This window comes from Balaenoptera acutorostrata, chromosome 10 (genome assembly GCF_949987535.1).
Source record: "Balaenoptera acutorostrata chromosome 10, mBalAcu1.1, whole genome shotgun sequence".
NCBI lineage: Eukaryota > Metazoa > Chordata > Mammalia > Artiodactyla > Balaenopteridae > Balaenoptera > Balaenoptera acutorostrata.
In genome coordinates, this window is record NC_080073.1 from 3,047,233 (window position 1) to 3,065,671 (window position 18,439).

An 18,439-nucleotide genomic window follows, 5' to 3' on the forward strand; every position below is an offset into this window, starting at 1 on the left:
CCCCTACAGTAAACCCTGGGATGCCTCCCAGGCTGCCCTCCAGAAAGGCAGCACCAGTCAGCCTCCTGTGCCCTGTGGCCCATGGGTGGTCTCACTTGCTGACACGTGCCAAGCGGAGGAGCGGGCAGGGCCGTTGGCCTGTGTGCGGGGAGGGGGGTGGTGGTGGTCCTGAGCATGGTACGTGGGTGCCCAGGCTTGCTTCATCCAAGTCACTGAGCTCCCCCAACATCAGGGCCCCTCCCGGCGAGCTGAGGGCCCGCGGGCTCCATTGCATGGCTGGCACAGTGTTTAGAAAAGTTTTGAGCCAACATGTAAACATGGAGAATTTTCACCCAAAGTTGTAGGTTTTCAGCTTTTCTGGAAACCCTAGGCCTCTTCCTTCCTGTGGTTTCCCAAGGTAAAGCTATTCTTTTAAAATGTGTCGATTTGGTAGCCCCCGTGGCCCCTTAGAACCTCACAGCCCCTGCGAAACAGGCCATGGCAAAGCGATGACAGCCTGGCTGGAGATGGTGAGCGTCCCGTCACGGGAGGTGTGCAAGTTGGGCCCGGAAGGTCCGCTGGACATGGGATGGGGCCCTGGAGTTTCTGTCTTGTCCACGTTCCGTGATTTTGTGAGGCAGGCGTTGTCCCCTCCTGCTCTTCTGTGAGCCAGTGGGATGGAGGAGGTTCTTTCCAGCAGGCTGGACTTTCCAGGCACACGAGCCGGGCAATGGTGCCCCCTTGTGGCTGCAGCCCAGCCTGGGAGCTCTACCTGTGACCAATGCAGAGGGATGGATTTGGGCAGGTGGGATGGGGGAAGGTGTTCCTGGTGGCAGGGAGGGCCGTGGTACCTCATGGCGGCGCACAAGAGACCCTGACCATGGCCCAGTGTGGCTGGAGGGAAGGCTGTAGTGGGAGCAGAGGCTGGAGGTCTGGGGGAGGCCAGATGGGGAGGGCACCAGATGCAGAGCGAGGAGTGGTCCTCGAGGGGGACATGGGCCTGAGTGGCGCCCTGACTTTGGCAGCGTGATCACCCCTCCCTTGAACAGCAGGTGTGTCCGTGGCCCCAGTGCTGAGGTCTCCCGGGCTCTGCTCCTCTGCCCTATCTGTGGGACCAAGAATTCCCACCCATAAGAATCTTCCCGGCAAGTGGATTTACTGACCTGGCCTGGCCTGCCCTGCCATGGATGGGACCACCATTGACGGCCAGGTGCTTTAATGGTGGAACTGGGGGCAAATGGTGCCACCCAGAGAACTGACATGCCTGGGCTCCACCACCATCTACCGGGAGACACCACAGGGGTTCAGCCGCTGTGCTTGGGGCTCTGCATCGCTAAGATTGCTTTTCATCCTGCTGTGACCTGTGAGGGAGGGCTTCTCTTCCCATTCTACAGAAGTGGAAACTGAGGCTCAGAGCATGTGACTTGCCCAAGGTCATACAGAGACTCAAACCCAGGTGTGCCTGACTGCAAAAGCTCATGGCTCAAGGGAATGGGAGGACAAGGGACAAAACACTTGCAAAAGACACAGCTGATAAAGGGCAGTTATCTAAAAAACACCAAGAACTCAAAATTCAACAATAAGAAAATGAATAACCTAATTTTAAAATGGGCAAAAGATCTGAACACACTTCACCAGAGAAGATCTACAGATGACAAACAAGCAGGTGCAAAGATGCTCCACATCATATGTCATTAGGGAATTATAGATTAAAACAGGGAAATATCACCACACACCTCTTAGAATGGCCAAAATCTTGAATGCTGATAACACCAAATTCTGGTGAGGATGTGGATCAGCAGGCCTTCTCATTCACTGCTGGTGAGAACACAGAATTGTACAGCTACTCTGGAAGATACTTGGCAGTTTCTTACAAAATTAAAAATACTTTTTTTAAAAAATATAAATTTATTTATTTATTTTTGGCTGTGTTGGGTCTTCGTTGTGGTGCGTGGGCTTCTCACCGCAGTGGCTTCTCCTGCTGTGGAGCACTGACTCCCGGTGTGTGGGCTTCAGTAGTTGTGGCCCACGGGCTCCAGAGCGCAGGCTCAGTGGTTGTGGCACACGGGCTCAGTTGCTCCACGGCATGTGGGATCCTCCCAGATCAGGGCTCGAACCCGTGTCCCCCTCATTGGCAAGCTGACTCTTAACCACTGTGCCACCAGGGAAGCCCTAAAAATACTCTTTAACATACAATTCAGCAGTTGCCATCGTTGGTATTTACCCAAGTGAGCTGAAAACTTATGTGCACCCAAAAACGAGAACATGGATGTTTATAGCAGCTTTATTCATATTCGCCAAAACTAGGAAGCAACCAAGCTGTCCTTCAGTAGGTGAATGGATAAATAAACTGTGGTACCTCCAGACAATGGGATAGTATTCAGCACTAAGAAGAAATGAGCTATCAAGTCATGAAAAGACAGGAGGAACCTTAAATGCGTATTACTAAGTGAAAGAAGCCAATCTGAAAAGGCTGAAACTGTATGATTCCAACTTTTATGACATACTAGAAGAGCCAGAACTATGGAGACAGTAAAAAGATGAGAAGTCGCCAGGAGTTTGGGGGGAGGGAGGGATGAATAGGTGGAGACCAGAGGCTGTTTAAGGGAGTGAAACTATTCTTTATGTGTTATAATGGTGGACAGATGTCATTATACGTTTTCTAAACCCATAGGATGTGCACCACCAAGAGTGAATCCTCGTATAAATGATGGACTTTTGTTACTAACAGTGCAACAATAGGGCTCATCAGTTGTAACAAATGCAGCACTGTGATGGGGGATGCTGATGGTTAGGCAGACTGTACATGTGTGCAAGTAGCGGGTATGTGGGATCTCTGCACTTCCCACAAAATATTGCTGTGAACCTAAAACTGCTCAGAAAAATAAAACATCACTGAGTTGCCCTAACCAGCCTCTGGAAACTCACAGTCTGGTGGGGTTTGGACAGAAACAGGTACAACTATTTGGACAGTCACTGCAATGATGAGGAAGCCACGGGGGCTGTGGACACTCAGAGGAGCTATTACACTGGCATCAGGGAAGGCTCCCTGGAGGAATTGTCTCCAGTGGGCTTTCACGGCCCAGGTGGAGTAGCAGGGCAGGCATTACAGGCAGAGGAACCAGCACGAAGAAGGGCACGGAGGTATGAGGCTCTGGGGGAACAGCGGAAGTTCGAGGTGCAGAGTGGGGTTTCGAGGGCAGAGATGAGTCGCAGGAGGTCGGCTAGCCTGGAGGCGAGGTCTGGGTTTGCGCGGGCTCCTCTGGGCGAGGGGTGGAGGTGGGGGACTCCGCGGCGACACCTGGCGGTAGCGCGTGGAACTGCGGGCGGCCGCGCAGGCGCAGACCGGGGAGAAGCTGTGCTCGCTTGGGCGGGCAGGGCTGGGCAGAGTGCCGGCCCGGTCCTGGAGCAGAAATCAGGGGGTCCGTGAATATAGATGCGCAAAATATGACATCTTTTGTTTGTCACTAACCTCTAATGGAAATGAAGCGTTTCCTTTCATTATGAGCGCAGGCAACAAACCGCAGTAGCATTAGCTGTGTTGCCATCACATCTCAGGAATCTCAAAACAGCGCTTAGGCTCGTCAGTACTTTGAAATTACTACCTGCCGCTGGATCGTGTTAGGAAGCATGGTGTTAGGAAGCAGGCCCACGTTGTGCCGTAGTATAGACTTCTTTTTAGTATTTTGATAACTATAATTTCAATCTAATTGGCAGTTACAAACCTACAGTGTCTTCCAAACTGCCAAAGGTGCCTCTGGCACACACACGTGCACACAGATATGCACACACAAACGCACATGCACACACACAGTGTTTGCGACCCCCTCCCAGGAGGAATGACGACACCAGCGAGTGCCCCGTGTAAGGTGCTGACCATATAATTTATCGTCTGCGTCTGCACACTTGGGTGCAAAAGGGGCAGCAGGTGTGCACAGACTCTCCCTCGCATCGGGGGCCTATGGGGTGTCAGTGGTTGTGTCTGTGGGTGAGTGAGCCTGAGTGTGGAGGAACCAGTGGAGTGCATCTGATGTGGGGGGTGCTGTGTGTGTGTGTGTGTGTGTGTGTGTGTGTGTGTGTGTGTGTGTAGGGGGTCTGTCTCTGGTGTTTGGGTTCTGGCAGCCGCCTGACCTACAGCCCCGTGTTCAGCCTGGTTATTCTGGCCCTCAGAGGAGATTTTGCTCAGGTGTTTCCAGGGGTGGCACGTGGTATTGTGGGGGGGTCTGCCCTGCCTCGTCTGAGGGAGACAGGTAGGCTCCGTGTTGCCTTCTTGCGTCACCAAACTCATCCTCCCTCCCGTGATCACCCCTATTTTACCGATGCAGAAACTAAGGCCCAGAGAGGTTGAGTATTTTGCCCAGGCCACACAGGGAGTGCAGCCGTGGATGATGAGGGGCAGGATTCCTGGTCTTTCTGAACCTCGGCGTCCTTGCCTGTCATTTCAGCAGAGGAAGATGCCTGAGGCCGAGATAGAAGGGGGGTCTCAGTGTTGGCCCCTCTCCTGTGCAATTCCCATCCCGACTCCTCATCCTTCCCGGCTTCAAATCCAAGTTCCACGGCCTGGTATTACTCCCAATCCATCCTGGTGCTCCAGCCACCCCAGCACTAGCCCTTCCTGGCTCCCTTGAGCGCCTTCACACCTCCAGGCCTCTGCCCATTCTGTTCCCTGTGCTGGGAATGCCTGGCAGACTCACTCATCCTGCAGACCTCTGCTCTGACCACCCCACATAGAGTTGGTACGTCCTGCTCTGCTCCCCACCGCCTCCACACAGCCCTGGGGGCAGCCCTTCTCAGGATTTACCCAGATAAACATCATCTCTGTTTCCCCAGCACTTAGCACCAGGCACAGCATAAAGTAGGCACTAATAAATGTTTATTGAATGAATAAACAAACATGTTTGCACACCCCCTGCACCCACCCGTGAGCTGCTTGAGAGAAAGGTTGGGTCCTTTCCAGCTATTCAGGTGGTAATCAGAGTTTGTTCAACTGTCTAGGCTGGGCCCAGAGCTGCAGGAGGAGCAGGGCTGGCTGGTGGTGACAGCAGCGTTGGGTGGGGTCCCAGGCTGGGGTCTGGGAGCTGCACACCCGCCGCGTGCTCCTTGGGGGGGGGGTCCCCCCGAGGGTTCCCCATGGGCTCAGCCCTTTGTGGTTCTTTCACTCTCGGCCCTAAAAGGTCAGTGCTGGGCCACGCCTTATCCTCTCCTCTGTCCATTTATCAGGTCGGAAGCTCAAGGCTGGTCCGGCCCAGCTGGGGCCAAGGTTTATGTGCTTGTCCTCCCTACCCCAGCCACTGTGACCCTGTGAAACACACCAGGAAGGGCGGGGACAGGAAGGGGACAGTGGGTCTCTGCGCCGGCCCCGGGACACTGTCAGCCACGTCAGGATTTATGCTTCGATGCCCCCACCCTGAGAGCTGGTCACCGGGCTGACGCCCTTGGGCTGACGCGGGGCCATCCCTGCAGGGGGCCTGGCCAGGCCTGAGGACCCGGAGCTGGCCAGGAGGCGGCAGGAAGAGCAGAGGCATGCTGAGATCCCGGCTGCCCTCACAGATCGGGCGCAGAGTGAACACAGGTCCCCCTGTCACTGATGGGGAACGGGAGCTCCCGCGGTGAGGGCGAGCATCTGAGTGAGGGCCTGAGCTGAGCCCAGCCTGGTCCAGCTGAGACACTGGCTAGGGCTTTGGTTTCCTCAACTGTCAATGGGCATAAATCTTAGTAGCCACCCCTTGGGCCCCTCAGACAGTGTACGTCCACATTGGTTAACCTGGGGACACCGGCTGTTTGTGTCTGTCTGGGGGGCTCTTCCCTACTTGTTGTACCAGCCACCCCAACCCCATATTCTTTTGGGGAGCTCCCCTCCCCCATCCACGTGGTCTTCGCCGCACGCCTTCCCGTCCATCCCTCCAGGCATCGGGGTTGAAGAGGGAGCCTCCTCAGGCACTGGCCGTGGCTCAGATGTTCAAGAAGTCAAGGGAGAGGTGGTGTTAGGGGGGTTGCTGGCTGCAGACTGAGTTCCAGAAGTCACAGTGGACAAGGTTGGGGGGAAGGGGCAGGTGAGCCAGAGTTGGATCAGGGGGTGCACGGAGGTAGCGTCTAAGGTCACCCAGTTGCTCAGTTAGAAATCTGGAGTGGCTGGACTCCTCTCAGTCCCCACATCCAAACCATCAGTGAGCCCTGCCTGCTGGACCCTCAGAACATTCCAGAACCCGACCTCTTCCCCGGCCTCTCCGCCTCCCTAACCCTCAGAACACTTGAGAACCCAGCCAGCTCCTCTTCCTCTCCCGTCAGCAGCCCGGCTCCAGCCGCCAGCATCTCTCACCTGGGTCCTGGCAGTGGCCTCAGCCTCATCCCTGAGCCACAGCCCTCCCGTCTGCACAACCCTTTCTCCTCACTGCCTGAGCAGTTGTGTTAAGTAACTTGCCTGTTCTCAGTCTCTCTCACACACCCCCTCCCCGCCCCCATGGTTTGCCATCACACCCAGGATAAATGTCAGTTCCTTACTGCAGCCTGTTAAGACCCTCCTAGTTCTGGCTCCTGCCCACCCCCTGACCTGACCTCACATCCTTCACTCCCACGTCCACCGACAGCGGCTCACTGTTCCTGATCCCGCCTAGTGCGTCATGGCCTTTGCACTGCTGTTTCCTCTGACTGGAACGCTTGATTCCCAGGTACTCATAAGACTCCTGTCCTCCCTTCGTGCGGGTCTTTCCTCAATTGTCACCTCCCCACAGAGGTCTTCCCTGACCCCACATCTACAATAAACCCCCGACCCACTGCCTAGCATTCCTGGTCTTCTTAGCCATTTTTATTTACCTTTAAAGCACATGCACTGATAATATTTTGTATATTTAGTTGTGTGATTACCGTCTGGGGTCCCTGCTAGACCGACCCAGTGGTGTGATGCGTGCTACGCTGGGGGCGACTCGGGGCTCTGGGTGGGGGGACTCGGAGCATGGCGCTGCCCCTCTCTCGGCCTCAGTTTCTCCTCTGTACCCTGAGGCCTGGGCCCTCCCTCTGGCACCGCCTGCTAATGTGATGTGGGTAATTCTGAGTCTTCGCTTTGTCCTGGAAGAGAGGTTGCCATGGAAACAGAGGCTGAGGCTCCAGCGGAGGAGCATCCACCTCCCTTTGTTAGATCCAGGGAAGGCTGCCTTCTGGGGGCCCCGCTGCCTGGTTTTGGGGAAGAATGCTGCCTGAGGTCTGTGCTTGTTGAGGGGCAAGGCCGGCCATCCTCCTCACCCTCCAGCCTGCCATTCGCTCCATCAGTTTGTGAGACACTTGTTGGAAGGGCAGAAGTTACCGGGTGGGGTGGAGGATCAGGGGCCCAGGGACCCAAGGCATCTGGACCCAACCCTGTGTTTAGGCAAGTCCCCTGCCCTTCTCTGCACCCCCAGCCCTGGCATTTCCATCAGCTCACAGCTCTGCTTTGAGAAGATCGATGCTGAGCCCCCTCCCAGTGCCCAGGCCTACGGGGCAGTATGCAACTCTGCTGGGGGTGGGGGGGGGGGTTCCCCACTAGGTTCCACCAAAGACGCGCCCTGAGAGGTCCGGGCGCCGGCGCTGCAGGAAGCCCTGCTCTGCCTCCCGGCCAATCGCGGCCGGAAGGTCCCTGACCCCGGGCTGGGGTGTGGCCGCTCTCTTCCTGTCCTGTTGCTGCCCGGTGTGGAGGGATAGGAAGCCCGGGCCCCCTGGAAGGGCCGCCCTTCGCACAGGTGGCAGGGCCCGGCCGTGCGGAGTCGCTCCCTCCCGTCGCCCCGCGCCCCATCCCCGCTCCCCTGCCACCTGGCGCCCCGTTGGGCTCCCCGCTGGGCTCCCCGCTGGGCTCCCCGGGTACCGCAGCAAGGTCGGAGCCGTACCGCCAGTCGCCGCCAGGGGGCGCTGCGGCGCTGCGGGTCTCCTGGCTGCTCCCCAGGCCCAGGCGATTGACCGCCCGCCTCACCCCTCGGGCTGGCTGCTCATCGCTGCCCGGGGAGGTGGGCCGGCGGCTCAGACCCCGACACCGCCGCGGCCCACGCTTGAGCGCCCACCGACAGGTGCCCCTGGCGGAAGCCGCCCCCTCAAGGCATCCTGGGCCACTTCTCCGAAGGGCACGGGTGCGCAGAGATCTCTGGGCACCGATGTTTTCCTGGAGAGCCGAAGACTGAGTTCTCGAAAACGTTCCATGAAGGAGCTTGCAGTCTCTTCGGTGTCTGTAATACTGCGTTTTCCAGATTCTAGTACCAGAATTCTGGGCTCCATGCGCTCTAAATTTTAGCACAGAGCCTGGAGCCGGATGTCTTGGCTTCAAATCTCCCCTCTGCCACTAAGCAGCTAGTGCCAGTGGTAAAGCCCTTAACTTCTCTGTGCTTTGTTTCCTGAGAGATGGCTGCACATCACCATCTCTGTGAAGTGGGGATTATTATCACTCATCACAGCGTGTTTGGCTCATGGGCTCAGAAACCCAGAGACACAATTGGAGGTGCAGAGTCAGGAAGCTGAGAGACGCAGTTTGTGTGAACCCTGTTGGCTGGGGGCGTCCACGAGACATTTGGCCCAGACTTTTCTGTTTCTGGGAAGAAAAGGACCAGAGGCCCTAGGAGGTTGAGCCGTAGAAGGTGAGGTCTTTGTGGGGTCCAGACCGTGGCCTGGGAGACGCCGGCCAGCTGGGTGCTGTGTGCACGTCGTGGGGTGCTCCGAACCTGTCTCCCCACCCGTGAACGGGATGCAGACGCCTCTCACGTAGGGCTGAGGAGGCGCATCCAGGATGCCTCGTGGCACACAGTAGGTGCTCAGTAAACGTGGGTGGCTGCCTCCTCTAGTTCCGTCACACAGTAGGAGAGGGGCTTGTATGGGGAGGCCTGGGGCAGGCCAGCCCATTCACCCGGAAGAGGGCAATGGCAGCTGCTGTCGGGCCATCTTGGAAGGGTGCTGGGCAGGTGGATGGCAGCCCTCACTTCCACTGGCTGTCCCCCTGGCCTGGGCACAGCTCCCTTCTGAGGCTGCCATCCCCTGAGCAGCAGGGCACTGTGGGCAGTCGCTGCAGGACCAGGAAAGCACATCAGGGGCAGGTTCTTGTGAAAGGCACGGATTCAGCATGGGAACAGGATCATTGGCAATGAGGTGGGGGCTGCCAGGGTCCTAGGGAACTTCGTGACCATCTCACTAGCCCCACACTGTACCTAAGAGGAGCTGAAGCCAGCGAGGATAAAGGACTTGCCCAGGGTCACGTGGCTAGACAGAGGAGGGTGGGATGCAGGGGGGCTGAGCCCGTATGCCTCTCCTGCAAACAATATCCAGGCCAGGTTCACTTCTGCAGAACTTTTGGCATGAAGATTTGCTTGCTGAGTGAATGACTGTGTCCGTCAGGCCACATTACCAAAGGTCTATGCTTGTAATGAGGGAGGGGATGTCCAGTTCTGCTTTGCTCTTCTCTGAGCTTCTTGGTTCCTGTGCTCAGCTCCAGATCCTTCAGCGGACTCTGAGATGGAGAGCAACTCCTGGGGACTCCTTCCTGTGAACAGATGGAGTGGCTCGGCCAGGAGAAGCACAGCCTCAGGGGTTCCAGCTGCTGTCCCTAATTCTCTGCAGGGTTGTCCTGGGGCAGGAGGGCCTGGGAGGCCTCTGGGTTGGCACCCTTGGGCTGGGACCCTTGGGAAGATAGGGCCCAAACCTGTGAGGAAGTGCCCCCATTCTACTCACAGCTGCCCCATAATGGGGGTTAGCAGGTTGGGATGGCCATTTGACAGGAATGCTCATGCAGCTGTTTGTTCAAAAGTCATTACTGAGCACCTACTGTATGCCAGACACTGGGGCTGACATTATTTTGCTGGAGAAAGGGACAGTGAACAAATAAAATTAGAATGTGATGACAGGTGGTGACAAGTATGAAGAGGGACAACAGAGCAGAGTCTGGGCAGGGAGAACACGGGGGCCTGGGTTGCAGAGCAGAGGTGTCACAGGACCAGACACGTGGATGATGGGAAGGTGGCTGCCATGTGAAAGGCCGGAAGGGTCCCAGGCAGAGGGATCTGCAAGGGCAAAAGTCGGGAAGTAAGAATGTGCCGGTATGGCTGGAGTGGGGTGGGTGAGACTCCAGAGAAGGGCTGTGCCTCATGCCCCAGGGCCCCCTTGCCTCCTGCCCAGTGCAGACACCCCTTCCTCACTCAAGCTGGCTCCAAGACCCCAAAGCCGTCTGCAAGAGGCTGTGTCGACTCCTTTGGCCACACGGGGGCAACAGAGAACACCACTGGGAAGGACTGGGGAGGCTGAGCTGGATCTGAGCGCCTTGCGGGTTCTCGGGACCCCCGTCGGGAACCAGGGCTGAATACTGGACCCCTCCCTCTCCGCTTCTCTGCATCCATCCTGCTACTCTCTTCTCAAGCTCCTCCCTTCTAACCAGCAGGGACACATGCTACAGTCCTGGCTCCAGCTCTTGAGGTAAGGTGGGTCCCCCTGGAGACTGGAATCTGCATCTATGAGGTGGGAACAGAGTTCCATCTCGAGGAGCGCGTAGGTCCCAGTAACAGTGTCTGTTTGCCGTCTTGTGTGTCTCGGCCAATTAGCTATGTGGCCTGGGGCCACCTGCTTACACTCTTTGAGCCTCAGTTTCCCGCCTGTAAAATGGGGATGATGGCAGAACAATGGCGGGGAATCTTGTGCAAGAAAACTGACAAAAAGCATCATGCACACCAGGGACTCAGCACAGAACCTGGCCCTTAGTAAATGCTCCATGGTGATACTCGGTCACGACAAGCGCATTCATGACGAGGGGGCGCAGAGCCGAGAGAGACCTGCAGTTCAGATGAGAAGCTGAAGCTTATGAAGAGGGAGGGTGGTTTGCCCAACTTTACTCGCCAGGAACCAGGTGGAGAGCCCCGCCAAGACTGCCTGTCAGCCTGGCCACGGCCATCCTGCAGCTGACACAGGACTGGAATCCAGGACGCCCGCTTTGTGGCCGCAGCTTATCCTGCCCTTCCAGAGAGCCTCCGCCTTCAAGGCCTCTGTCCCCAGCCTATCACCCAGCTGTGGACACTCCTCCCCGCGGTGGCTGTCCAGGCCCTGCTTGCACACCCCCAGGGAGGTCACCTCTCTCCCTGACAGGCCGGTGCTGGGCCTCTGTAGAACTCCAGGAAGGAGCTTGCGAGGGCGGGCACTTTTAAGGCTGTGGGTTCCTTTTTCTCCCCAGCTTCCCCTGTGCCAGACTGTGGAGGACTAGAGACCTGGAAATCTTGGAATGCCACATTCTTGGAAACCTGGTCCCTTCCCGCCTTTGAATTCTTAGAGCTTCCTCTTAGAGCTGGGGCCCCTCATTTCCGATGGAGCCTGTGGGAGCGCCCCTTGATTTTGATGTCCTTTGGGGTGAAGGAGGTGTTTCTGGAGGGTGGGCCGTCGGGGTGGGGCAGCTGGAGGTGATGGCGGGGGCGGGAGTTGGGACAAGAGAAGGAGGGGGTTTGGGGGAGCAGCGTGTGGACCCCTGTGGGGTAAACCCTTCTCCCAGTGGGTGCACCTCTCCCTGTGGTGTTTTGTGGGCAGTCTTCCGAACCCCTTTTTTTCCACGTCCTTGTGAAACACCACAGCCCTCTTGGAGTAATTCCTCCGAAACCTCGAATACCTCCAGCGTCTCCCAGGGTATTTTTCTTGTGGTTAAGGTGGTATTTACAGTGAAAACAGCTATTGAAGCGAATCGCGAAAATAATGTCAGTGTTTCCACTTTTGACAAAAATGGGAAGGCAGGTGGTTTCTTGTCTGCGATAAGCGCATCTGCTCCTGCAATAATTACTATTTGAGATAATTATGAAAAAGAATTTAAATACTTAAGGCATGCACAGGGGCCAGGACAACTTTCTTTCGCTTTATTCATAATTTCTCCTACAAGTCGGAGTCTTGTCCCGACGTGGGCCGAGGGAGGGGCCCTGGGAGGCCGTGGGCCAGCACCCAGACCCCACCGCTGGGGCTGGGTCAGGAAGAGCGTGGGTCTTGGAGTAGGACACACCTGGGTTGCATCTGGATTTGTCAGGGGAGTGACTGTGGACAGTTTCCTCCACGCCTCAGTTTCCTTATCTGTGAAATGGGGTTAATACTTGAGTGTGCCTTAGAGGATTGTGATGAAGCAGCGCTCTGTACGGTGCACAGCGGGGCTCAGTATGGGCCAGGTCCCATCGCATGCCGTGCAAGGCCTGGGCCGGCTCCTGCAGCTCCCTTGCCCATGGAGATAGACACCCAGTCCTCGAGAAGCCCAGTGAGTTTGAGTTCCCTCCCTCCAGTCTCCTGCAGGACGTCTTCCTGGGATGCAGACTTCAGAAGCGGCAGGTCAGCAAATACCCATGAGCTTGGAGAGGAGTAGCCTCAGGGAGTCCTGGTCCCCGTCCCCAGGTGAGCCCAGAGAGTGCCTCAGGTGTCCCAGTCAGAGCTCAGCAGGGCTGGGCTGAGCTAGGATGTCGGGAAAGAAGTGTTCTTTCTGTCACCTGAGGTGTCTCAGCCGGACCTGAGTGACCATGTGCGAGGGATGCCAGGGGAGGGACAGGGTTTGGGTCAGAGGACTCCTGAGGACCTCTGGTCTTAAGATTTAAGGGCAAATCAGAACCCAGGAATCCTGGGTCCTGGGGGGGGGGCTAGGGAAAGCAGATGTGGAGGGCAGTGCCAGGGTTGATGAAGCACACATGCGGCCCAGAGAGGGGAAGGACCTTGCCCGGGCTCACGTAGACGCCCTGGCAGAGCCCAGGCCTCCAGTGCCTCCACCCAGGGCTGCCTCTAGGGATCTTGGGATCACCGTGGGTGAGAATGCGGCAGCGGGCTGGCCTGGGCGACCTTGGGCGAAGAAGGTCCTGTGACCCACTGGAGCAGAAATCAGAGGAGCTGGCCCAAGGCTCACAAGAAGACAAGGCAGGTGCCTCAGTTCCACGCTGGCCCTGCCCTGACTCATCATCTGGCGCACAGGTCCATGCCTCACTCCATTCCACTTGCCCCGTCTAGGCAGTAAGAGGGTTGGACTGTAAATGAAAACCCCAAAGAGCAATGGCTTAAACAAGAGAGAAATTTCTCTTTCTTTCACATCTAAACCTAGGGGTATGTGTAGGGGTCATGTGAGGACCAGCCTCCCTCTATCTCCTGGCCCTACCAAACAGAGGTGGAGATCTGGTCCTTGGGGTCCAAGATGGCTGCCAGAGTTCCAGCTATCACATCTGACTTCTAAGCAGCAGAAAGGAGGAAGGAGGAAAGAAGAAAAGGGGGCAAAGTGTGGGTATCAGATGTCTTTTAAGAAAGGCTCATGGAAGTTGATGCTTGACACTGTTTCTTACATCCTGCTGGTCAGAGCTGAGTCACATGACCAGTCCTAGATGTGCAGAGACTGGGAATGAGGTCTTCATACCGGGAGCCCAGCTGAAAATCAGAGAAAGAAGGGGAGGGTGGTGCTGGGGGCCACCAGCTGACTCTGCCATAGCGTGATCTCGTGGGGCCTTTCTGCTTTGACTCTTGAGGGGACTGAGGGTCTGGAATTGTGCAATCTGCCATGTCCAGACTTTCAAGAAAAGAACGTGGGCTAAATTGAAATAAGCTTTCAAAATTCTGAGATTCTAGCGTTTCCAAATGGAGTGCCTGTGTGTGTGTGTGTGTGCCCAGGTGCTGAGGAGCAGTGCTCAGGTAGCAGATTCGGGGAGCTTGGGGACGGGGGCTGGTGGTGCCCCACGGCGGGCTGCTCCCTCGGCTCCTGGAATCCCCTCGTGCCGGCCTGTCTGCACATGTGCCTCATGCACCGGAGGCCCGGGGCAGGGGCGGCAGGAGGGGGCCGCCCAGGAATGCCTGCTCTTTTTAAGGCAGAGTTGTCCATGCAGACTCCAGAGGTCTGGCGCCATGGCCGGCTCGGGCGCTAGGGGGCGCCCGAGAGCGGGCTCCAGGCGCTGGGTGGGGTGGGGGTGGGGTCAGAGCCAGAGCTTCTACCTGGAGGCCTCCTGGTTTTGATTCAGGTATGTTTTGCAGCTATTCCAAGTAAGATTCTGTTCTAGGCACTGGGCACTCAGCAGAGAAGCTCCCAGCACCCGGGGAGCTGCCATCAGTTAACAAAAGATATAAGTGAATAAACGGGAGCAAAACCAAGCAGGAAAGGGGGTTGGGGTGATGGCAGGGATTGCAGTTTTAGATCTGGGTGGTCAAGGAAGGACTTGCTGGGAGGGTGACACTTGGGCAAAAAGACTTGAAATAGAGGAGGGAGTGAGCCAAGTAAGCATCTGCAGAAGGTGTGCTGGGCAGAGGGCACAGCCCAAGTAAAGGCCCTGAGGCAGGTGTGTGCCTGGTGCATTTGAGTTACAGAGCAGGGCTGGGCAGAGGGGAAGGCGGCAGGAGGCAAGGTCAGGGAGGTCACGGAGCCAGGTCGTGTGGGCCTTGCAACCATTGTAAGGACTTTGGCTCTTACTGGGCGTGAGGCGGGAGCCGGCGGTCTGAGCAGTGGAGGGTCACAATCTGACCTAGGTCTTCATGGGGTGCCCCTTGCTGCTGTGGGCAGAACGTAGCTGAGATGCTGGCGGCTGGTTTCCTGCAGACTGTCCCCCTGCCCCAGCAGCACGGAGCTCCAGCTTCCCATCCCGTCTCCTGAGTCTTCCTCCTTCTGGCCCCTCTGCCTTCTCCACAGCCACTATTCCAGCTCAGGCCTCAGCTTCTCTCACTGTGATTCTCTTGCTTCTGCTGCCTCTGGTTTTTCACCCCCTCAGGATGGCAAAGTGGCTGCAGAGGTTCCAGGCCTCACGTGTGGGATTTTTAGCAGAGCCATCAGAGGCTCTGGCCTTTGCAGGGATTTGGTCATTTCTGTGCCAATTCCTGGGGCAGGAGGATGCCATGCTCTGATTGTTCTGGGTTACCTGGACCGATTGTTGAGGCAAGTGCCTGTGACTCTGACCTATCTCTTTTTTCTGCCTTTTAAGGACCCTTGTGATTATGTGGGGCCTACTTGGATAGCCTGGGTCGTCTCCCCATCTCACCATCCTTAATTTAACCACATCTGTGAAGTCTCTTTTGCTGTGTGTGGTAACACATTCAGGGGTCCCAGGGTTGGGACGTGGATATCTCGGGGTGGGGGGCATGATTTGCCTCTTGCGGTGGCCGTGCCTTCTCAAGGCCAACATGCGGCCCCTGCCCACCGCCAGGTGTGGCCCTCGGGGGAGTCTGGGCTAGTGGGAGTGAGGTGTGTGGTTAGGGGTGTGCCCTGACCAGAATGCGCAGGACCGGACCTGGGACTTGCTCTGTGACCTTTGGCGCTCCCTTGACCTTGCTGGGCCTTGGTTGGTTTTCCCACCTGTGAACAAGGAGGGGGCTGGTGACATGTTCTTTCACGGGCTTTCCAGCCCGGGCACTTAAATGCAGCCTTGAGCTGCAGTTTGAAGTCATAAAGTGCTGGATTCCAAATCTGTTTCCATATGTCCCTCCCTGAACCTCCACTTTCCCATCTGTAAAGTGGAGTCCTTTGTCCCCACCCTGCCTCCTTCTCATGGTTACTGCCAAGAGTGATAATGGCCCTGAACATGCTTTATTAAGCTCCAGGCTGAAGGGAGCATTTATTGAGCACCTGCTGTTTGCCAGGCACTGTAAGCCACTCTGTAAGCTGGATTCATCACCAGCTTTCACGTACGAAGAAACTGAGCCCCAAGGCGGCCGTGTGAGCTGCCTGATGGGGCGGCAAGTGTGGGAGGGATCTGGATTTGAACAGACAGCGCAGCCTGGGGGAGCTGCTGGGCAGGAGGATCAGTTGGAACCCCTTGAAGATCTCCGGGTCACCTCCAACCTGCGGTGAGCAGTGGCAGCTCCGACCTGACTCCCTGCCTGGGAGCAGGAGGTGGGCGGAAGGCTGATGTGCTTCTGGGTAGGGCCGCCCGGGAGGGGCCGGCAGGAAGACAAGGGGGCCTCAGGCCCTGCCAAGGGGTATTGATTCCAGGCACCAGGCGCTGCGCTGGGGCCCAGCCAAGAGATGAGGTCATGAAGGACGGGGACGGAGACTCCGGGGGCCGGCGTCCCGGCCGATGACGTGATCGCCAGACGTGAGGAATCTCTCTCTGCCTGGAAGACGCAGCCCCTCTCCTTCCTTCTCCTTGACAACCCCCTTACTCCAGCCTGTGGTGCCCGGGGAGGGGGCCCACCTTGCTGTTGTGCTTTGTGACCTTGGGCAAGTCACTGCCCCCTCTGGGCTTCCTCCTGGGACCCCATGGCTCTGAGAGCACCTCCAATGGATACTTTGATCAGTTCCCTGATCCTCAGGCTCTGGAGGGTCAGGCAGGGAGGCTGGCATGCCCAAGAAGGGGGTCATCAGCAGCTCCCAAGACTCACCCACAACTGCCTCAGTTTCCCCACCAAGTCCTTAGGGACAGGAGGTGGCTGTCTGGCCAGCTCCCTCTGGCCTGTTCCCATTGTGGAAGCCGAAGTGTGCAGTGGGGGTTGGAGCCCCAGGTCCTGCCACTTACAGGCTGTGTGGCCTCTGGTAAGTTACTTGACCTCTCTGTACCTGGTCTCCCATCGTGAGGCTGTGGCAGTAGCTGAGAGATGGTGAATGGGCAGGTGGACACCGGCTGTAAGTTGACCCTCTCATCCAATCACACGTCCTCACAGCTTGAGTTTGGGTCCTGGCTTTGGTGCTGCTGAGCTGTGAGACCCAGGGTAGTTTGGTGCCTTTCTCTGAACCTCAGTTTCCCCATCTGTAAAGTGGGGAACACAGTATCCCCCAGATTGGGTTGCTGGGGATATGAAGGAGTGCTGTGTGGGGCAAGCTCTGACATGGGGCTGGGCACCCAAGGTCACTGCCCCACGGATGCTCGCCACTGATGTCCTGGCTGCCTGGCAGGCCCAGCCCTGCCGCCACACCTCCCCTCCCCTTGGGCTGGCCCAGGGTCGTGTAGGCCCCCCCGGGTCCCCCAAGAGTGTCCTGCTTGAGAGCTCAGCTGGGGGTCAGCACATCACCAGCCAGGGCTGAGGATGGCAGACTTACGCATGGAGGTGACAACCGTGTCTGTCACATCTCCCAGAGCCACGGCCCAGCACCCACCAGCTGTAGAACCACAAAGCCATGCAGCTCTTTGAAGTTTCCATTTTAACTCAGGGGAATTGAAGTAACTTTTAAGGGAAAACCCCCAGATAAACAAAAGGAAAACAAGAAAACTTGCCTGCAGTTTCCTCCCCCAGAGATGGCCGTTGGCATTTCCAGTCTCTTCTGCTATGCCTGTGTGTATCTATATTTAGATAAAAGGGAAAAAACGCCGTTTTTCCTTTTAATGGAACATAGTGCACGTCTTTCCGTGCTGGGAATCATTTCTCCGCAGCATCATTTCACACAGCCACCACGTAACACTGAGGCCTTGATACAGTGTAATGATCCACCCAGCCAAACCATCCATTGACACAAAGTGTTTACTAGATTCCATACCCTTCCCCCACCACCACCTCGCACCCGCTGTAATTAAATGCATCTGATCACTCTTTTTCTTTTTTTTTAAAATATTTGTTTATTTATTTAATTTATTTATTTTTGGCTGAGTTGGGTCTTCCTTGCTGCGTGTGTGCTTTCTCCAGTTGCGGTGAGCGGGGGCTACTCTTCGTTGCGGTGCGTGGGCTTCTCATTGCGGTGGCTTCTCTTGTTGTGGAGCACGGGCTCTAGGCGCACGGGCTTCAGTAGTTGGGGCACGAGGACTCAGTAGTTGTGGCTTTTGAGCTCTAGAGCGCAGGCTCAGTAGTTGTGGCGCACGGGCTTCATTGCTCCGCGGCATGTGGGAACTTCCCGGACCAGGGCTTAAACCCTTGTCCCCTGCATTGGCAGGCGGATTCTTAACCACTGCGCCACCAGGGAAGCCCCATTTGATCACTCTTGCAGCTAAAATTGCCTGGTCAAAGGATGTGCATTTTTCAAAAAATAAATAAATATTTTAAAAATTTATTGAGCTGCACCGGGTCTTAGTTGTGGCACGCAGGAGCTTTTTGCCGCACGTGGGATCTTTAGTTGCGGCATGTGAACTATTAGTTGTGGCATGTGGACTCTTAGTTGCGGCGTGCACGCGGGATCTAGTTCCCTGACCAGGGATCGAACCCGGGCCCCCTGCGTTGGGAGCGAGGAGTCTGACCCACTGGACCACAATGGAAGTCCCAGGATGTGCATTTTTAATGTTTGATTCTTGATACCTGTTCATATTCCCAGCAGCTGTGTGTTAGTTTTTATGCAAAATGTCCTGGGATCAAAAGTGATTGTGTCTTGTTTGTTTCCTCCTTCAAACACGATCTCCCCTGCTCTGGGAGAATTGATACCTCCTGAGAGGCAGACTTCATTCCTAGGGATCCTTTGTGTCAGCCTCACACTGTCTGCCTCTTCTAGTTCATTCTAGCCAGGCTGGCCACCTCACTGTTCCTCCAACTTGCCAAACACATGCCTGCCTTGGGGCCTTTGCACCTGCTGTTTCCTCTTTCTGGAATCCTTCCCTCAGACAGCCAATTTGAGTTGTTTCCTCAACAACTC